Consider the following 20,530-nt stretch of genomic DNA (forward strand, 5'->3'; position numbering starts at 1 on the left):
GGTGAATGAATATTATACATTTTAGTTTGATTCTGCATCTAATTGGTAGTAAAGAATGGTGGATGAAAAAGATTCCATCTCTCCGCTTGTAGTCAGTCACTCTCATTTAGAGAGACTGAAGAGGAATGGTGAAAAATTTATTTCAGCCAGTTGCATTATGAGCCAAAGGGTATGCCAATTAGTAATGCAAATAAGTAGTTTGGGGATCTTCCAATATTCTATGATATAGATTAGCACATTTTCCTTAAAAATTAATTGTGTGATACATGCAGAAAACCTTCCTTAATCCATATCAAAACAAGGGAATCAAAGGTTTAATTACCTTATTTTAAGAGGTATTGTTAGGGGGCCTCCCTGGTGGCGCAGTGGTTAAGAGTCCGCCTGCCGATGCAGGGGATACGGGTTCGTGCCCCGGTCTGGGAGGATCCCATATGCCACGGAGCGGCTGGGCCCGTGAGCCATGGCCGCTGGGCCTGCGCATCCGGAGCCTGTGCTCCGCAACGGGAGAGGCCACAACAGTGAGAGGCCCGCATACCGCAAAAAGAAAAAAAAAAAAAAAGAGGTATTGTTAGGATGTAAGTTTTGTGTCTCTAATGTCAAGGCAGCAAAATCTCATGGATGGTGATAATGATCAGAGAAGAATTAAGAGATAAAAGTTAGATGGGGAATAGGAGACGGGTCTCAAAAGTCTGTCTGGGAAGTTTAAACTTTATTTAGTGAAAAATTGAAAATTTTGAACACAGAAAGTTTATAATGGAAGTTTCATTAAATTTAACCACTGTGACAGGTTTGTTTTATCCCCATTTTATAGGTGAGAACATTGAAGTTTAAGATTACATAGTATAACCAAGGTCACACAAATAGGAACCAGCAGATGGAGAATTCAAACATAAGTCTGTCTGACACATCTATCTCTCCTTGGCCAAAGTTGAAGATACAGGAAACATACAGGGATGGGGGGGGATGGATGGGAGAGACATTTTAAGGAGAGATGAAAAGACTTAATCATTATAGACATACAAACTAATATGGAAAGAGGAAGTTAAAAAATGATCCTATATTTTGAGATAAGGACAATATATTGCTGATACAAATTGGCAGGTTTATAACATTGCTGATATAAATTGGCAGGTTTTTAACATTGCGGAAACAAAGTCTGGCATGACAAACCAATCTGGTACAATGTTGCTGTTTTTTTAATTATCAAAAAGAATGATCCAAGATATCATGTTGACAGAACATGTTTACTGTACTAAAAGTGGCCAATATTTAGGTGGTATCGTGTTTTGATTTACAAAGTCCTTTGTATGAACTATCCTATTTTTTGTCTCACAACTTCAGAAAATAAGTTCTACTGTTGCAGAGGAAGAAATTAAAGTTTAGAAAGGAGATATAACTTGCTGAATGTGATACAGTGAATTCATGACGAAGATGGGGTATGAATTTATGTATTTTGATTCCAAATCCTGCATACCAGGAGGTTCTTAGGATGTGATAAATAATCATAAACACTTTTAACTTCCTTGAATCAAATGGAATACACATAAATCTCAAACTAAACAGAACTAGTTATCAATCTATTGAAATGCAGCAAGGGAGATTTAGATAGGCTTAGGGCATGATTTCTAGTTCAGCAAAGATATAAATACCTTACTAAGTAAGGTAGAATAACCTTATCTTCTGAAATATGAATAAGACAGATATTCTTCTGCCTTGGCAAGATTATCTGTGGCCCTTTTAAAGGCTGTGAAGGTGGTCTGATGATGAACTTGGAGATCCAGTTCTGCATTCTAAATATGTTACATAGAAAGGAAATTTAATCATAGTCCTCAAATCATATCTTCTTCAATTTTTTTAAATTCTGTGATACTGAATAAAGTAGACAGTCTTACTCCAAAATGGACAAAGGACTCTCTCGTTTTCTATTTGAGGTGGAATTTTCAGGTTTCCATGACTGCAACTTTCTACTTTCATTTCATCCCTTGTGCTTTTCTCTTTTTACCTTTTGAGAATACAGAAAACCCTGTAAAGATTTTTCCTGTAGCAAACCTGTAATGATCGGTGTCTATCACATACAGAAGCACAACATGTGTATTCACACCCCTGTCTTATCAAAAAGGACATGTCTTTAGGACAACGACCACTGCTCATACAAGAAAAAACAGTTTCCTTGAGAGTCTCTGCATTTGGTCTTCTGGTGTAATAGCTGACAAATGAAAATCATTTAAGAAAACAACAGTAAAACAGCAAACTTTTATTTAGCAATTTTATGCACAATAATTAGTAGATATTGTGTATTAGGTGCAATACTAATTTTTAATTTCTCCAGTAAAATGGAGAAAACATGCAATATGTTTTGAAAAACAAGCCAATCGATCTTAGGGGAAAAATAAATCTTTGCAATCACTCTATACTTCACAGAGACTAGTGGGATGAAAGAAGAGAGAGATCAAACTTCCAAAGGCTCTGATTCTTTCTCCCAGTTGCTAACAGTTGAAAGAGATTATCATTTAGGACAGCAAATTAATGAGGTTTTAGATACAGTGGTAATTGTTATGTACTGAGCTTAAAGGGAAGCAGCTAGAAAAAAGAACGCATTCTTACAGAAAGAATAGGGTGACTCGAAAGAGTTCTCATAACTTCTCAGTCTCCCCACTTTTAGATAATTATTCACTGAATCAAAGATGGCTGGGATAAATTGCCTTGTAGAGCAAAATCAATGGTAATGCATTGGATACTGAGTTTTGGAACAGGAAAGCCCATGCAAGAGCCTGTAGATTTAGAGGCCTGGGAAACTGGTTAAACATCAAGTCCCCTGATCCTTGCCAGAATTCCAGCAGATTTCCAAGACTGAATTTCAAAGATCAACTTACCTCAACACGCACAAGGGTTTGTATTTGCATTATATCTGCTCTTCAAACAATCCTAAAACTTGGGAATACTATTCCCATTTTATGTACCAGGAAATTAAGGAAGTCACATAAAAAATGCATTCATGAATTAAAATCAGAGAAAATGAAAAGAAGGGATAGAGGTTAATTATTGCAAAATTTGTGAACAGGGCTCAGTGGTTGGTGGAACTTCATGGAAAGGTAGAAGCATGTAACAAACATGGTTTATTTCAACCAAGGAATAAAAGTTTGAATTATGCTGTACACCTTAAATTTATACAGTATGTTTGTCAATTATATTTCAATAAAACTGGCAGGAAAAATAAGTTTGAAAAGCAAAATTTTCCCATATTTTCCCCAGTGTATCTGCTTATCCTTTTCTAATCACCTAAGTACATGCCAGCAATAATCAAAAAAAGTTTATGAAAGGGACTTTTGTCAATCAATTTGTTTAATGTTAAAGAAACATATTATAACATTGTGTGATATGTACAAATAGTAATTACGCTTTTTAAACATTATTATTTGATTTTAAAAGTGCATTTAAAGAAATAAACCTCATCAGCTAGTTAAAATGTATAAATATATACATTTTAAGCTGTCAGACTTTATATACTGTTTTTTTTTAATTTCTTGTATGCCGTTAATTCATACTTAATACCTAAGTAGCAATTGTTTACCCATGGTTTTAAATAATATCCTACAAAAACTTTAAAATGCATATATAACATCCCCTTTTTTGTGCTATAATATATTAAGGTAAACCTTTATAATTTAATATGTAAATTGTTTTCAATACTTGAATATTTTAAATAACATTGATTTTAAATTTTCCTTAAATATTAAAAATGGAATTTGGTAGAAAAATGTACATATTTTTAAGACTTTTGATACAATTTTCCAAGTGCTCACCATGAAGAACCAATTTAAACCTTAAGGTATATATAAGAGGCTGTATTTTCCCCCAGCCTTGTAAATACTGATAATGCATTTTAAATCCCCATCTTGTAGGTAAAATAAAATTTGACCATTGCATTAACTTGTATTTGTTGCTTATTCGCCTACACTTTCTTAGGCTTGGTTTTCTAATGATGTATTCCATTAGTTAATATTAGGAGATACTTATAAATTAAATATTAATGTTCCAGCTATATATTACAAATTATGTGTTTGCCTGTAGTTTAGCTTCTTTACCATGGAGAAAATTCATGGTATGTGGTCAGATTTATTGCTCTTTCCCTTACTTTCTGCCTTTGCATGTGTGCTTCCAGAGGCTTCCTTTATGCCAACAGTATATATTCACTTCTGTTTTACTTCAGTAGTTCTGTGGTTTAATTCATCTGGATTTTATTAGGATGCATGTTGTGAGGTAGGGGTTTAACTTCATTTCCTTTTCCACATGGTTAGCCAATTGGCCCAGTACCATCTGTTAACCAATGTATCCCTCTTTCCCTTGATGCAAAATGTGATCTTCATCACATTACCTTCAAGTACACATCGAACATATGTCTGCCGTGCTTGTGGGCTCCTTTTCCATGCCGTTTATCCTTCTGTGTCATCCTGCAAACAGGCCTGACATCTTAACCACAGGGCAGGCCGGAAGACATATGACACAGGAAGTTTCCTAGCAGTGGAGCTGTGGGCAAAGTTGGGGGAGATGGAAAATTGATGTCGGGAAGTACTGCGGGGGGCGGGGGGAGGTTCCTCTGAAAAGTGATAAGAAGAGAAAATCTCCAAGAAGTCAGAAACTCTCCTTTCCCTTGACACAAACTGTAACAGAAAAAAAAAAAAATCTGCAGGAAGAAAGACGTATCCAGAAGAGAAAAGAAATGAAAAGAATGAGAAATAAAGTCTACAGATTTTGCTTTCTCTTCCCTTCCTACAGTCTCCCTAGCTGAAAAAAGTTTTCAGTGTCATTTTAAGCTGCAGAGTAAGTAACTGAAGTCAGAACATAGCTAAGAGGCCACCAGGCTAAGGAGGCACACAGAGTCACAGATTTGGAGCAAAGTATTCTTCAAAGCTAGGAGCAAGTTGTAGTAAATAGAAAAACCCTTCATTTCTTCAGTCATCCTTCAGTCACAGGGAAAGACTTCCCGACTTCTCCATTACAGCCACCAAAAATGTGGCTGTATTTTTCCATGAACCTATTATGCACAAATATACATTTCTAATCTACCATCTAACATACATTTTTTCCAGGAATATTTGATGATATACGAAGTGTTGGAGAGTTAAAGAGGTATGGGGAGAGTACTTCATTTCTATGTAATAGAAATTCTCATTTGCATCCTTGTATTACATTACAGTGGACATGAAAATGATTCCCTGGGCCACGTATGGCTGTCTAAGCAAGGGCAAATATCCCACGTGCATTTCAACAGGACCTGACCCCAGCCACACAATGTGTTTCATATACCAAAAGCCTAATAAGATATGGTTACTACAATGTCCGTGTCTTTCCAACCCTGACATATATTTCTTTAACAAATACTTAACCTTTGAGAATAACTTCATGGCTGGGTTACTTGATAGATTGATGTCTTGGAATGATGCTGCCTGTATGAACATAGAAACTCTACCTATAAGCAAGCAAGTATAAATAATATTAATTTTTAAATGAGTCAGATCAGGGTTCATGTGTCTGTGCCATATGCTGAGGTAAATTAAATACAAATATTTCAACACCAGAAGGCCATGTCAATGAACACTTCTCAGCAAGAAGTAAAGTTGAATCCATAGAGAATTCAGCAAGAAATGTGTTGAGCCCTCACACAAGCTTTCAAACTATCTTCACAAGCAGAGGGTGTTTTTATTGTGTGCTTTTCACTTGGGATGCAGAATGCTTGGCTTGGTGCCAAGACTGCCTCACAGTTACCCACAGAACAAGGGGAAAAATCCAGCCACAAGGAGGAGGTGACACCTTCAGCAGGTCTGGAAACTTGCACCAGGTTTGTACAGCAAGAGAAGCAGGACTGCTCCCAGAGCGCCTTGCAAAGCAGCCCGTGAGGATGAGTTCATTTGTCTGCAGTAAATTACTTCCCCTCTCCAAGGGTTCACAGGCTTACTGCTATCTTAGTGCTGTTAGTCACATGCCTTCATAATCATTAAGAACTGATTTCAGACTTCCGGGTAAGATGGCGGAAGAGTAAGACGCGGAGATCACCTTCCTCCCCACAGATACACCAGAAATACAGCTACACGTGCAACAACTCCTACAGAACACCTACTGAACGCTGGCAGAAGACCCCAGACCTCCCAAAAGGCAAGAAACTCCCCACATACCTGGGTAGGGCAAAGGAGAGAGATTCCCGCACAGAGGAGCGGTGCCGAGCGGCACTCACCAGCCCGAGAGGCTTGTCTGCTCCCCCGCCGGGGCGGGCGGCGCTGGAGCTGAGGCTCGGGCTTCGGTCAGAGCGCAGGGAGAGGACTTGGACTGGCGGCGAGAACTCAGCCTGAAGGGGGCTGGTGTGCCGCGGCTGGCCGGGAGGGAGTCCGGGAAAACTCTGGAGCTGCCGAAGAGGCAGGAGACTTTTTCTTCCCTCTTGGTTTCCTGGTGCGCGAGGAGAGGGGATTAAGAGCGCCGCGTAAAGGAGCTCCAGAGACGGGCGCGAGTCGCGGCTGAAAGCGCGGAGCCCAGGGACGGGCGTGGGACGCTGGGGCTGCTGCTGCCGCAGCCAAGAAGCCTGTGTGCGAGCGCAGGTCACTGTCCACGCCGCCCTTCCGGGAGCCTGTGCAGCCTGCCACTGCCGGGGTCCCGGGATCCAGGGGCGGCTTCCCTGGGAGAACGCACGGCGCGCCTCGGGCTGGTGCAATGTCACGCCGACCTCTGCCGCTGCAGGCTCGCCCCGCACTCCGTGCCCCTCCCTCCCGCCCGACCTGAGTGAGCCAGAGTCCCCGAAGAGGCTGGTCCTTTAACCCTGTTCTGTCTGAGCGAAGAACAGACGCCCTCCGGCGACCTACACGCAGAGGCGGGGCCAAATCCAAAGCTGAGACCCAGGAGCTGTGAGAACAAAGAAGAGAAAGGGAAACCTCTCCCAGCAGCCTCAGAAGCAGCGGATTAAAGCTCCACAATCAACTTCATGTACCCTGCATCTGTGGAATACATGAATAGACAACAAATCATCCCAAATTGAGGAGCCAGGAGTCAGTGCTGTGCCTCTGAGGTGGGAGAGCCAACTTCAGGACACTGGTCCACAAGAGACCTCCCAGCTCCACATAATATCAAACGGCGAAAATCTTCCAGAGATCTCCATCTCAACACCAGCACCCAGCTCCACTCAACGACCAGCAAGCTACAGTGCTGGACACCCTATGCCAAACAACTAGCAAGACAGGAACACAACGCCACCCATTAGCAGAGAGGCTGCCTCAAATCATAAAAAGTCTGCAAACACCCCAAAACACACCACCAGACGTGGACCTGCCCACCAGAAAGACAAGATCCAGCCTCATCCACCAGAACACAGGCAGTAGTCCCCTCCACCAAGAAGCCTACACAACCCACTAAACCAACCTTAGCCACTGGGGACAGACACCAAAAACAACGGGAACTACGAACCTGCAGCCTGCAAAAAGGAGACCCCAAACACAGTAACATAAGCAAAATGAGAAGACAGAAAAACACACAGCAGGAGAAGGAGCAAGATAAAAACCCACCAGACCTAACAAATGAAGAGGTAATAGGCAGTCTATCTGAAAAAGAATTCAGAATAATGATGGTAAAGATGATCCAAAATCTTGGAAATAGAATAGACAAAATGCAAGAAACAGTTAACAAGGACCTAGAAGAACTAAAGATGAATCAAGCATCGATTAAAAACACAATAAATGAAATAAAAAATACTCTAGATGGGATCAATAGCAGAATAACTGAGGCAGAAGAACGGATAAGTGAGGTGGAAGATAAAATAGTGGAAATAACTGCTGCACAGCAAAATAAAGAAAAAAGAATGAAAAGAACAGAGGACAGTCTCAGAGACCTCTGGGACAACATTAAACGCACCAACATTCGAATTATAGGGGTTCCAGAAGAAGAAGAGAAAAAGAAAGGGACTGAGAAAATATTTGAAGAGATTATAGTTGAAAACTTCCCTAATATGGGAAAGGAAATAGTTAATCAAGTCCAGGAGGCACAGAGAGTCCCATACAGAATAAATCCAAGGAGAAATACACCAAGACACATATTAATCAAACTGTCAAAAATTAAACACAAAGAAATCATATTAAAAGCAGCAAGGCAAAAACAACAAATAACACACAAGGGAATCCCCATCAGGATAACAGATGATCTCTCAGCAGAAACTCTACAAGCCAGAAGGGAGTGGCAGGACATACTTAAAGTGATGAAGGAGGAAAACCTGCAACCAAGATTACTCTACCCAGCAAGGATCTCATTCAGATTTGATGGAGAAATTAAAACCTTACAGACAAGCAAAAGCTGAGAGAGTTCAGCACCACCAAACCAGCTTTACAACAAATGCTAAAGGAACTTCTCTAGGCAAGAAACACAACAGAAGGAAAAGAACTACAATAACGAACCCAAAACAATTAAGAAAATGGGAATAGGAACATACATATCAATAATTACCTTAAATGTAAATGGACTAAATGCTCCCACCAAAAGACACAGACTGGCTGAATGGATACAAAAACAAGACCCATATATATGCTGTCTACAAGAGACCCACTTCAGACCTAGAGACACATACAGACTGAAAGTAAGGGGATGGAAAAAGATATTCCATGCAAATGGAAACCAAAAGAAAGCTGGAGTAGCAATTCTCATATCAGACAAAATAGACTTTAAAATAAAGACTACTAGAAGAGACAAAGAAGGACACTACATAATGATCAAGGGATCAATCTAAGAAGAAGATATAACAATTGTAAATATTTATGCACCAAACATAGGAGCACCTCAATACATAAGGGAAATATTAACAGCCATAAAAGGAGAAATCGACAGTAACACAATCATAGTAGGGGACTTTAACACCCCACTTTCACCAATGGACAGGTCATCCAAAATGAAAATAAATAAGGAAACACAAGCTTTAAATGATACATTAAACAAGATGGACTTAATTGATATTTATAGGACATTCCATCCAAAAACAACAGAATACACATTTTTCTCAAGTGCTCATGGAACATTCTCCAGGATAGATCATATCTTGGGTCACAAATCAAGCCTTGGTAAATTTAAGAAAATTGAAATTGTATCAAGTATCTTTTCCGACCACAATGCTATGAGACTAGATATCAATTACAGGAAAAGAGCTGTAAAACATACAAACACATGGAGGCTAAACAATACACTACTTAATAACGAAGTGATCACTGAAGAAATCAAAGAGGAAATTAAAAAATACCTAGAAACAAATGACAATGGAGACACGACGACCCAAAACCTATGGGATGCAGCAAAAGCAGTTCTAAGAGGGAAGTTTATGGCAATACAATCCCACCTTAAGAAACAGGAAATATCTCGAATAAACAACCTAACCTTGCACCTAAAGCAATTAGAGAAAGAAGAACAAAAACATCCCAAAGTTAGCAGAAGGAAAGAAATCATAAAAATCAGATCAGAAATAAATGAAAAAGAAATGAAGGAAACGATAGCAAAGATCAATAAAACTAAAAGCTGGTTCTTTGAGAAGATAAACAAAATTGATAAACCATTAGCCAGACTCATCAAGAAAAAAAGGGAGAAGACTCAAATCAATAGAATTAGAAATGAAAAAGGAGAAGTAACAACTGACACTGCAGAAATACAAAAGATCATGAGAGATTACTATAAGCAACTCTATGCCAATAAAATGGACAACCTGGAAGAAATGGACAAATTCTTAGAAATGCACAACCTGCCAAGACTGAATCAGGAAGAAATAGAAAATATGAACAGACCAATCACAAGCACTGAAATTGAAACTGTGATTAAAAATCTTCCAACAAACAAAAGCCCAGGACCAGATGGCTTCACAGGCGAATTCTATCAAGCATTTAGAGAAGAGCTAACACCTATCCTTCTCAAACTCTTCCAAAATATAGCAGAGGGAGGAACACTCCCAAACTCATTCTACGAGACCACCATCACCTTGATACCAAAACCAGACAAGGATGTCACAAAGAAAGAAAACTACAGGCCAATATCACTGATGAACATAGATGCAAAAATCCTCAACAAAATACTAGCAAACAGAATCCAACAGCACATTAAAAGGATCATACACCATGATCAAGTGGGGTTTATTCCAGGAATGCAAGGATTCTTCAATATACGCAAATCAATCAATGTGATACACCATATTAACAAACTGAAGGAGAAAAACCATATGATCATCTCAATAGATGCAGAGAAAGCTTTTGACAAAATTCAACACCCATTTATGATAAAAACCCTGCAGAAAGTAGGCATAGAGGGAACTTTCCTCAACATAATAAAGGCCATATATGACAAACCCACAGCCAGCATTGTCCTCAATGGTGAAAAATTGAAACCATTTCCACTAAGATCAGGAACAAGACAAGGTTGCCCACTCTCACCACTCTTATTCAACATAGTTTTGGAAGTTTTAGCCACAGCAATCAGAGAAGAAAAGGAAATAAAAGGAATCCAAATGGGAAAAGAAGAAGTAAAGCTGTCACTGTTTGCAGATGACATGATACTATACATAGAGAATCCTAAAGATGCTACCAGAAAACTACTAGAGCTAATCAATGAATTTGGTAAAGTTGCAGGATACAAAATTAATGCACAGAAATCTCTGGCATTCCTATATACTAATGATGAAAAATCTGAAAGTGAAATCAAGGAAACACTCCCATTTACCATTGCAACAAAAAGAATAAAATATCTAGGAATAAACCTACCTAAGGAGACAAAAGACCTGTATGCAGAAAATTATAAGACACTGATGAAAGAAATTAAAGATGATACAAATAGATGGAGGGATGTACCATGTTCTTGGATTGGAAGAATCAACATTGTGAAAATGACTCTACTACCCAAAGCAATCTACAGATTCAATGCAATCCCTATCAAACTACCACTGGCATTTTTCACAGAACTAGAGCAAAAAATTTCACAATTTGTATGGAAACACAAAAGACCCCGAATAGCCAAAGCAATCTTGAGAACGAAAAATGGAGCTGGAGGAATCAGGCTCCCTGACTTCAGACTATACTACAAAGCTACAGTAATCAAGACAGTATGGTACTGGCACAAAAACAGAAAGATAGATCAATGGAACAGGATAGAAAGCCCAGAGATAAACCCACGGACATATGGTCACCTTATCTTTGATAAAGGAGGCAGGAATGTACAGTGGAGAAAGGACAGTCTCTTCAATAAGTGGTGCTGGGAAAACTGGACAGGGACATGTAAAAGTATGAGATTAGATCACTCCCTAACACCATACACAAAAATTAGCTCAAAATGGATTAAAGACCTAAATGTAAGGACAGACACTATCAAACTCCTAGAGGAAAACATAGGCAGAACACTCTATGACATAAATCACAGCAAGATCCTTTTTGACCCACCTCCTAGAGAAATGGAAATAAAGACAAAAATAAACACATGGGACCTAATGAAACTTCAAAGCTTTTGCACAGCAAAGGAAACCATAAACAAGACCAAAAGACAACCCTCAGAATGGGAGAAAATATTTGCAAATGAAGCAACTGACAAAGGATTAATCTCCAAAATTTATAAGCAGCTCATGCAGCTCAATAGCAAAAAAACAAACAACCCAATCCAAAAATGGGCAGAAGACCTAAATAGACATTTCTCCACAGAAGATATACAGACAGCCAACAAACACATGAAAGGATGCTCAACATCTTTACTCATTAGAGAAATGCAAATCAAAACTACAATGAGATATCATTTCACACCAGTCAGAATGGCCATTATCAAAAAATCTAGAAACAATAAATGCTGGAGAGGGTGTGGAAAAAAGGGAACACTCTTGCACTGCTGGTGGGAATGTGAATTGGTACAGCCACTATGGAGAACGGTATGGAGGTTCCTTAAAAAACTACAAATAGAACTACCATATGACCCAGCAATCCCACTACTGGGCATATACCCTGAGAAAACCATAATTCAAAAAGAGACATGTACCAAAATGTTCATAGCAGCCCTATTTACAATAGCCCGGAGCTGGAAACAACCTAAGTGTCCATCATCAGATGAATGGGTAAAGAAGATGTGGCACATATATACAATGGAATATTACTCAGCCATAAAAAGAAATGAAATTGAGCTATTTGTAATGAGGTGGATGGACCTAGAGTCTGTCATACAGAGTGAAGTAAGTCAGAAAGAGAAAGACAAATACTGTATGCTGACACATATATATGGAATTTAAGAAAAAAATGTCATCAAGAACATAGGGGTAAGACAGGAATAAAGACACAGACCTACTAGAGCATGGACTTGAGGATATGGGGAGGGGGAAGGGTAAGCTGTGACAAAGTGAAAGAGCGGCATGGACATATATACACTACCAAATGTAAGGTAGATAGCTAGTGGGAAGCAGCCGCATAGCACAGGGAGATCAGCTCGGTTCTTTGTGACCGCCTGGAGGGGTGGGATAGGGAGGGTGGGAGGGAGACGCAAAAGGGAGGGGATATGGGAACGTATGTATATGTATAACTGATTAAATTTGTAAAATAAAAAAATAAATAAATTAAAAAAAAAAAAAGAACTGATTTCAATTTTCTTTCACTTAATCATAACCATATTTTTAATTATCTTTAATGGTTTGAATAGGACTGGTACTCTTTCTTTCTGTAATCCAAAAGATAGCTTTACCTTTTATTTCTTTCTGTTTTATTGAGGTATAATTGACAAATAAAGTTGTAAGATATTCGAAGTGTAGGATGTGATGATTTGTTATACATATACCTTGTGAAAGGATGCCTCTCCACTGAATTAGTTAGCACATCTATCACCTCACATATTTACCTTTTTTTTTTTTTTTGGTTTGTTTGGTGTGAGCAATTAATTCCTACTCTCTTGGCAAATTTCAATTATCAAATACAGTGTTATTAACTAGAGTCACCATGTTATACATTCACTCAGACTTTATTCATCTTAGTTTGAACCCTTTTACCAACCTCTCCCTATTTCTCCCACCCCCAGGCAACCATTTTTCTACTTTGCTCTTCCTATGAGTTCAATCTTTTTTTTAAGATTGCATATATAAGTGACACCATCCAGTATTTATTTTTCTCCATCTGGCTTATTTCACTCAGCATAATGCCCTCTAGTTTCATTCATGTTGTCGCAAATAACAGGATTTCCTTCTTTTAAAAGATTGAATAATATTCCATTGAATATAGTCCATTCCATATATATATACACAATGGACGATATACAATGGAATATATGTATACATTTTCTTGATCCATTCATTCACTGACAGACCCATAAGCTATTTTCGTACCTTGGCTATTGTGAATAACACTTCTGTGTACAACAGGAATACAGATATCCTTTTCAGATAATGATTTCATTTTTCTTCAGTATATACCCAGGAGTGGGATTGCTAGATCATATGGTAGCTCTATTTTTAACTTCTTGAGGAACTTCCATACTGATTTCCATAGTGGCTGCACCAGTTTTCATTCCCACCAGCAGTGCATAAGGGTTGACTTTTCTCCACATCCTAGCCAGCACTGCTTTTCTAGTCTTTTTGAGAATAGACGTCCCAGCAGGTGTGAGGTGATATCTCATTGTGGTTTTGATTTGCATTTCCCTGCTGATTAGTGATGCACCTTTTTATGTACCTGCTGGGAATTTGTATGTCTTCTTTAGAAACATGTCTATTCAGATCCTTTGCCCATGTTTTAATTGAGTTATGGGTGTTTTTGCTGTTGATTTGTATGAGTTCCTTGTATATTTCAGGCATTAACTCCTTATCAGATATGAATATTCTTACTCAAGCTATTATAAAATATAATTCCGTTTAATATAATTTTAAAATTCACCTAATATGTGTTGGGAATTCTAACACATTAAAAATCTACTGCAAAACAGATACATGCTTTCATAAGATGGAATCAGTGATGTGATAAAAAAAATTGATGGCAAGTATCTCAGTTATCCTAGGATGTTAGGAATATTTTTCTCACATTTCCCAGTATTCCACTGACCGATTTTACTGGAACAAATCTGCTGGAATAAGAACTTTGTTCTTAAATACTGATTTGACAAAGTACTGTAAAGGGATATACACATGTGTTGTTCTCAGGGATGCAGTTTGCGAGTCCACCCCAAACACAACTAATTTAAAACATTTTAGCAGGATTTCCAGGTGAAAAATTCAGACTTCTGAGACAATCTGTGATGAAACATAAAAGAGAACTAGGGATGGGGAAGAGAATGTGCAAGAAAACTGGAGGATAGTGAGTTATCTGGACCTGCCAGAGGAGGAAGAATGTCTCTGTGGTTTATCTAGGGGGCTATTTTAACTCTTGCTGAGGGTCCTACATGTAATGATACAAACAGACCATTGGAATGGAATAAACTGTCCAGATATAGACTACACATTTATGGACAACTAATTTTCAACAAAGGCACAAAGGCAGCTGGGTGGAGAAAAGACAGTCTTTAAATAAACAGGGCTTGAAAAATTGTAAATCTATTAGCCAAAAAATATCTATCAAGACCTCACACTTGATAGGCAAGTTAACTGTAAATGGATTGTGACTGTAAATATAAATCCTAAAACTCTAAATCTTCTAGAAGAAAATATGTGAGAAAAGCATTTGTAACTTGGATGGGGCAATCATTTCTTAGATACCACGCCAAGTACCAGACAAAGAAGAAAAGTGATGAATTGAACTTCATCAAATTTAAAAAGTTCTCACTCTGAAGAAAATGTAGGGAAAGCCACAGACTAGGAAAACATGTTTATCAATCACGTAACTGACAGATGGCTTATAACTATAATATACAAAAAAACTATCAAAACTCAACACTAAGAAAACAAACAACCCAACAAAAAATGGGCAAAAGACTTGAAGAGATCCGTTACCAGAGAAGATATATGTATAGCCAACAACACTATGAGAAGATGGTAACCAACATTAGTCACTAAAATGCAAGTTAAAACCACAATGTGATATCACTCGCTGCTTTTACGGTGACTAAATTGTTTTTTAATGACCATACTAAATTTTGGCAGAGATATGGAGGACCCAGAACTCTCATATCCTGGTAGTGGAAGTAAAGAATCATAGAAATACTTTGGAAAACAGGTTAGTAGTTTCTTAAAGGTTTAAACTACCATACGATTTAGTCATTTCATTCCTCAATACTTTTCTGAGAGAAATAAATACATACATTCTTACAAATACTTATACCTTCTGTGTGTAAAATTCTTCATAGCAATTTTATTTGAAATAGCCCAAGACTCGAAACATCCTAACTCTTCATCATCACATGAAAGAATTAACAAACTATGATAACTATTCAGTAATAAAAAGAATAAACCGGGGATACATGCTACAAGGAGAATCAATCTCAAAATAATTATTCTGAATGAAAGAAGTCATAACCCCACTCCCCATCCCCACCCCTCTCCCCTCCAGAACAAAAAGATGGAGGAGAGAAGATCCAAAGAGTTGGTAGTATGGAGGAATTACAAAAAACATCAGGAATCTTTTGGGAGTGATGCCTATGTCCATTACTTTAATTATGGTGGAGTTTCATGAATTCATACGTCTAAACACATACATACAATATATCAAAGTATACATTTTAAACATGCACAGATTATTATATCTCAATCTGTTAAACAAAGGTAGAAACTAGGTATTAGACTTCTTTCTGCAGGACTTTTTTTTTTTTCTTATCTCCAGTGCATCATCCTCCATTTTCCAAGTCAGAGGCTGCTTCTTCATCCTCTGTGTGTTAATTTCATGTTGTGCACACCAGAACATGTCCAATAACCTTGTAATTATTTGCTCACATCTGTCTCTGCCCATTAGGGTAAAGCTCCTTAAATTCACAGGCCAAATTTTGTGCCTGTCATATAGATGTTCAGTGGATGGTGGACGAATGAATAACCAGTGACCCTGCCATTGAAAACATATGTTGTTCCAGGACAGCTAAAAAAAAAAAGGAAAGATGGACTAGCATTCGCTCCATGCTGGTTGTGGAGCATGAGACTAAATGATGTTTGACTTTGCTAACTGATGGCTAAAGAACAGGGCAAGTACTCTGGCAAATATTTAAATTCCAAGTGCAAATACCAGTGGACTAGAAGAACTCTCAGGCCAGCATGAGGGAACTTAACCAACGTAACAGGAGGTAATTAGGAAAGTAAACACTTTGGCAAAGGCTAAAGAAATATTCCAGAAAGATAAGCGTCTAAGGTCAAGTGCAGGAAATGTTGGCTTGTATATTTTAGCCAATGTGAAAAAAAAATTTTAAACGTCCTTTCTAAGTAAACTTTCCTATGCTAAGCAAATACCCTGAAATCACCCAAAAAGCCTTTACAGTTGTGAGAATGATTGTTGTAATCAAAATCATATATGTTTCTAGTCTATGTAAATGAAATTGAATTAGTGTGGAGTCTGTAAAAAAGCACACACAATTCTAATCTTTATTTAAATTTCCAAATTAATTTCATTTTAACCTAATAACTTTGTTTTATATCTTCTTTGTTTACATCCTTTTTGGTACTTAATTACTGTTTATTACTTTCAGAGGAGATGTTTTAGGATGCTGTCTCTGGGCAAGAAGTGCTCACACAGAATCAACCCCTGAGACAAGGATTTGAGGCCGAGGTGTTCCTTTGGGAGGAGAGTCTAGGAAATACCAGTACTGAAGTGGGAGAGGGAGGAAATATAGAAATCATTCAGCAGCTGGTTACTGCTCAGGGCAACTGGAATAGCATTCTGTTGGGGCCTCTGGGAGATAACATGGCAGACTTCAGACCCGTCTCACCTGAGGGCTCAGAATGCTGGGGTAGAATCCACCACTTCCTTCTGTCATTGGCTGAGGGCTGCTCCCAGGGGTATCAACCCTCTGTGCTTCCAGGCTGCTCTGTCGCAGCCATCACCAACTGTACAGCCAGTGTAATTCCTAGGAGAAGAGCTACAGGTGCTTGCAATCAGGAGTGGTCTTCATGTCCAGGAACAGAGTGCTGAGGGTCATGGTGGGTGGGTGGGTAATATAGGAAGGAGGCAGTGATAACATCTTGACTTAGCTATTGGGGGATTCTGAGCACAGGAGTGGTGTCTCAGTCCATTCAGGCTGCTGTAACAAAGTACCACAAACTGGATGGCTTATAAAAAATAGAAACTTATTCCTCATAGTTCTGGAGGCTGAAGTTTGAGATCAGGGAGTCAACATGGTCTGGTGAGGGCCCTCTTCTGTCCCAGACTTCTTTTATTTTTTTTCTTCCGGTACACGGGCCTCTCACTGTTGGGGCCTCTCCCATTGTGGAGCACAGGCTCCAGACGTGCAGGCTCAGGGGCAGGCTCACGGGCCCAGCCGCTCTGCAGCATGTGAGATCTTCCCAGACAGGGGCACGAACCCATGTCCCCTGCATTGGCAGGCGGACTCTCAACCGCTGCGCCACCAGGGAAGCCCCCAGACATCTTTTTGAATGCTCACATGCTGAAAGGGGTGAGGCAGCTCTCGGGAGTCTTGCTTATAAGAGTGCTAATCCCACTTATAAGGGCCCCACCTTCATGACTTAAGCTCCTCCCAAAGGTCCCTCCTCCTACTGCCATGGCATTTGGATTTAAGATTTCAAAGTATGATTTTGGGGGGAACACAAACATTGAAACCACAGAAAGTGGCATGAGCAGATTTGCATTTTTACAGCTTCTTCTGGCTACTGGTTGAAAACTCTGGGTGGGTAGGACATGGTGGTGAGAGCGGAAACAGGGAACTATTTTGGGGACTACTGCCGTCATCCTACCAGCGAAGCATGGGCTTGAATTAATGCAGTAATGATGGTGAGAAGTGGGAATATGGATGCATGATGAAAGGAAGCTAATGGGATTTGTTTATGAAATAATTATGGAATGAAGAGAAAAGAGAACCATCAAAGATGTCTCCAAGGGTTTTTAACCCGGGAAATGGAAAATTGAAGTTGTCATTTACTGAGAGGAGAAAGATTGCAAGATTAGCTTTTTTTTAAGAACAAAAATGTGAAAACAAGAATCTTGAGTCTTAAATATCTCTAAAAAGTAGATACTGTTATTCCCACTTTGTAGATGATAAAGATGTTCTCAGAAATGCTGAGAGTTAGCTGGGTGATCTTAATTATATTAGTGCTGTCAAGGAGGGCAATCATGTCCATTTACAGGGTGGTGAAGAGTAAAATATATATTAAGTGCCTAGTACACAATAGTATGTGCCCAATAAATAATGGTAACCTTATTCTTAGCACATTTGCAATATTTTATGCTTGAACCTATATTTAGAATTTATGTTCATTCTTATTCACAATTTTTAATGTTAGTAAGTTTCTCAAAACAAAAGTACCATTCAACAAAATGAAATAGACATCTATCAAGAAAGCTAGAGGTGGGCTTCCCTGGTGGCACAGTGGTTGAGAGTCCACCTACCTATGCAGGGGACACGGGTTCGTGCCCCAGTCTGGGAAGATCCCACATGCCACGGAGTGGCTGGACCTGTGAGCCATGGTCGCTGAGCATGTGTGTCCGGAGCCTGTGCTCCACAACGGGAGAGGCCACAACAGTGAGAGGCCCGCGTACCGCAAAAAAAAGAGAGAAGGCTGCAGGTTAACTTAAAGTAATTAGGGTTTTACTGGCAATGTAAATAAAATTTCAAATAAATGTGTATTCTTTGTAGTAAAAGCAAATTAATTTTAGTAAACCATTAAGGCAAAATATGCATTGGTCACATTATAAAAAAGGAGCCATAAATAAGGAATTTTTGTCACTTTTCAAGAAAACTGAGACTACTAAGTGCTGTCATTAGTAGCCTGTCATTAGCAGTTGTAATAGCTACAATATATGTTACAAACCATATAGAGCACAAAGCAGAAACTTTATAAACTTTAGTTCACTTCCCTTCCCTTACACAATATCCCTTTTTATCTGTTCTGCTGGTCGCACTTGAAATACATCTCTTAATACGATGTCAGAAGTTACACATTAACAGAAAACTCAAGTATATGTTTTCTTTCCTTTTCACACCAGAACAAGAGAACTCAAAATATAGATCACATACTTTGTAAGAATAATTCTTTCAAATAAATGCAACCCCGTCTTCTCTACAAGTAGTAACATTATTCATCATCAAAATTTGGTAAAGGTAAATTAAAGCAACACAGCATAGGTTACTAAGAACACACTTTAGTCCATTATACCTATAAAATTTTAAACAGAGTAATCTATTTTGTATTTTCTATTAACCAAGGATAAAGTAAGAGAAAAGAAGATATTAATAAATTATATTTTATTGTACTAATTTTCATGATTGTTTTTATTAGAGGATAATTAGATATTCATGTGACTTTTAAAAACAAACTAAATATTCTGTTATTAATTTTTTGCAAGGCAGTATCAGGCATTGATTGGGACAAATACCTTTTATTGAACATAAGCATTGCTATTTAGGAAACTTAGTTTGCAGAGACTTTTAGTATATTACAGTAAGTTTCTGTGAAAAAAATGAGAAGTGCTGGTAAAAATGCATCACTTTTGGCCTGTGTGTGCGTGTATGAGAGAGCGAGGGTGCAAGATGATGAAAGATACACAGCAAATTCAATAAAAGGCTGTTTATTTTAAATATTCCACTTATTACCATAGAGTAAATTAAGAAACATTGAAATAACCTAGCTGTTCCAACAGCCTGCTTATCTTACCATATTTTCTCAATATCACTTTCAAATAAGGATGTTTGAAATAGTGTCTGCAATATACACTTCTGATTTACCTAAATAGCTGCTGGCTTCAGAAGAACATTAATGCAAATCTAATGTACCTACTGGTATGATTAGCTGAATCAAATGATGGCATTTAAGTAACACCTAAATAATCTTAATTAGGATCTTCAACTCATCTTAGCACTTAGAACTCTACAGATGGATAGTCTTAATTATCAGCCTTTTGATTAGGATAACAGCCCTAATCAAGATGATGTGGGCCTGATAGACAGGGTATCAGTAAATTAATGACTGCTGTTATGTAGGAACATAGGCAAAAAAGATAGAGCTGCTTTCTGTGAGAGGCAGGATGATGTGTATGCTAAGGTAATAATATTGTCAGAAAAAATTAGAGTAAAGAATCGTGGATTGGGATTACTGTTATTGTATCCAAATATATTTGAGCCTTTATATTCAACATGACTATATAAACTTATTATTTACATGAAATTGAAAGACTGCAGGTGATTTTACAAATGTTTCTTAAATTTGGAATTGGTAACTTGGTAAAAGTTAACAGATTTGGTATGTGTGAATCAAAACTATTGGACATGCCTTTATGATGAAAGAAATCATGAGATGGTAATGTGAGAAGCAGGAAAATACAAAATATCTTTGTTTGTTTCTCCAGAAAGTTTCTTTTCTGAATTTTAATTTGCCCAATTACTAACTGCCTAAATAATAAGGCATAAAGCAGTATGCACAAGTGTTTTCTTG

This window comes from Mesoplodon densirostris, chromosome 17 (genome assembly GCF_025265405.1).
Source record: "Mesoplodon densirostris isolate mMesDen1 chromosome 17, mMesDen1 primary haplotype, whole genome shotgun sequence".
NCBI classification, from domain to species: Eukaryota; Metazoa; Chordata; class Mammalia; order Artiodactyla; family Ziphiidae; genus Mesoplodon; species Mesoplodon densirostris.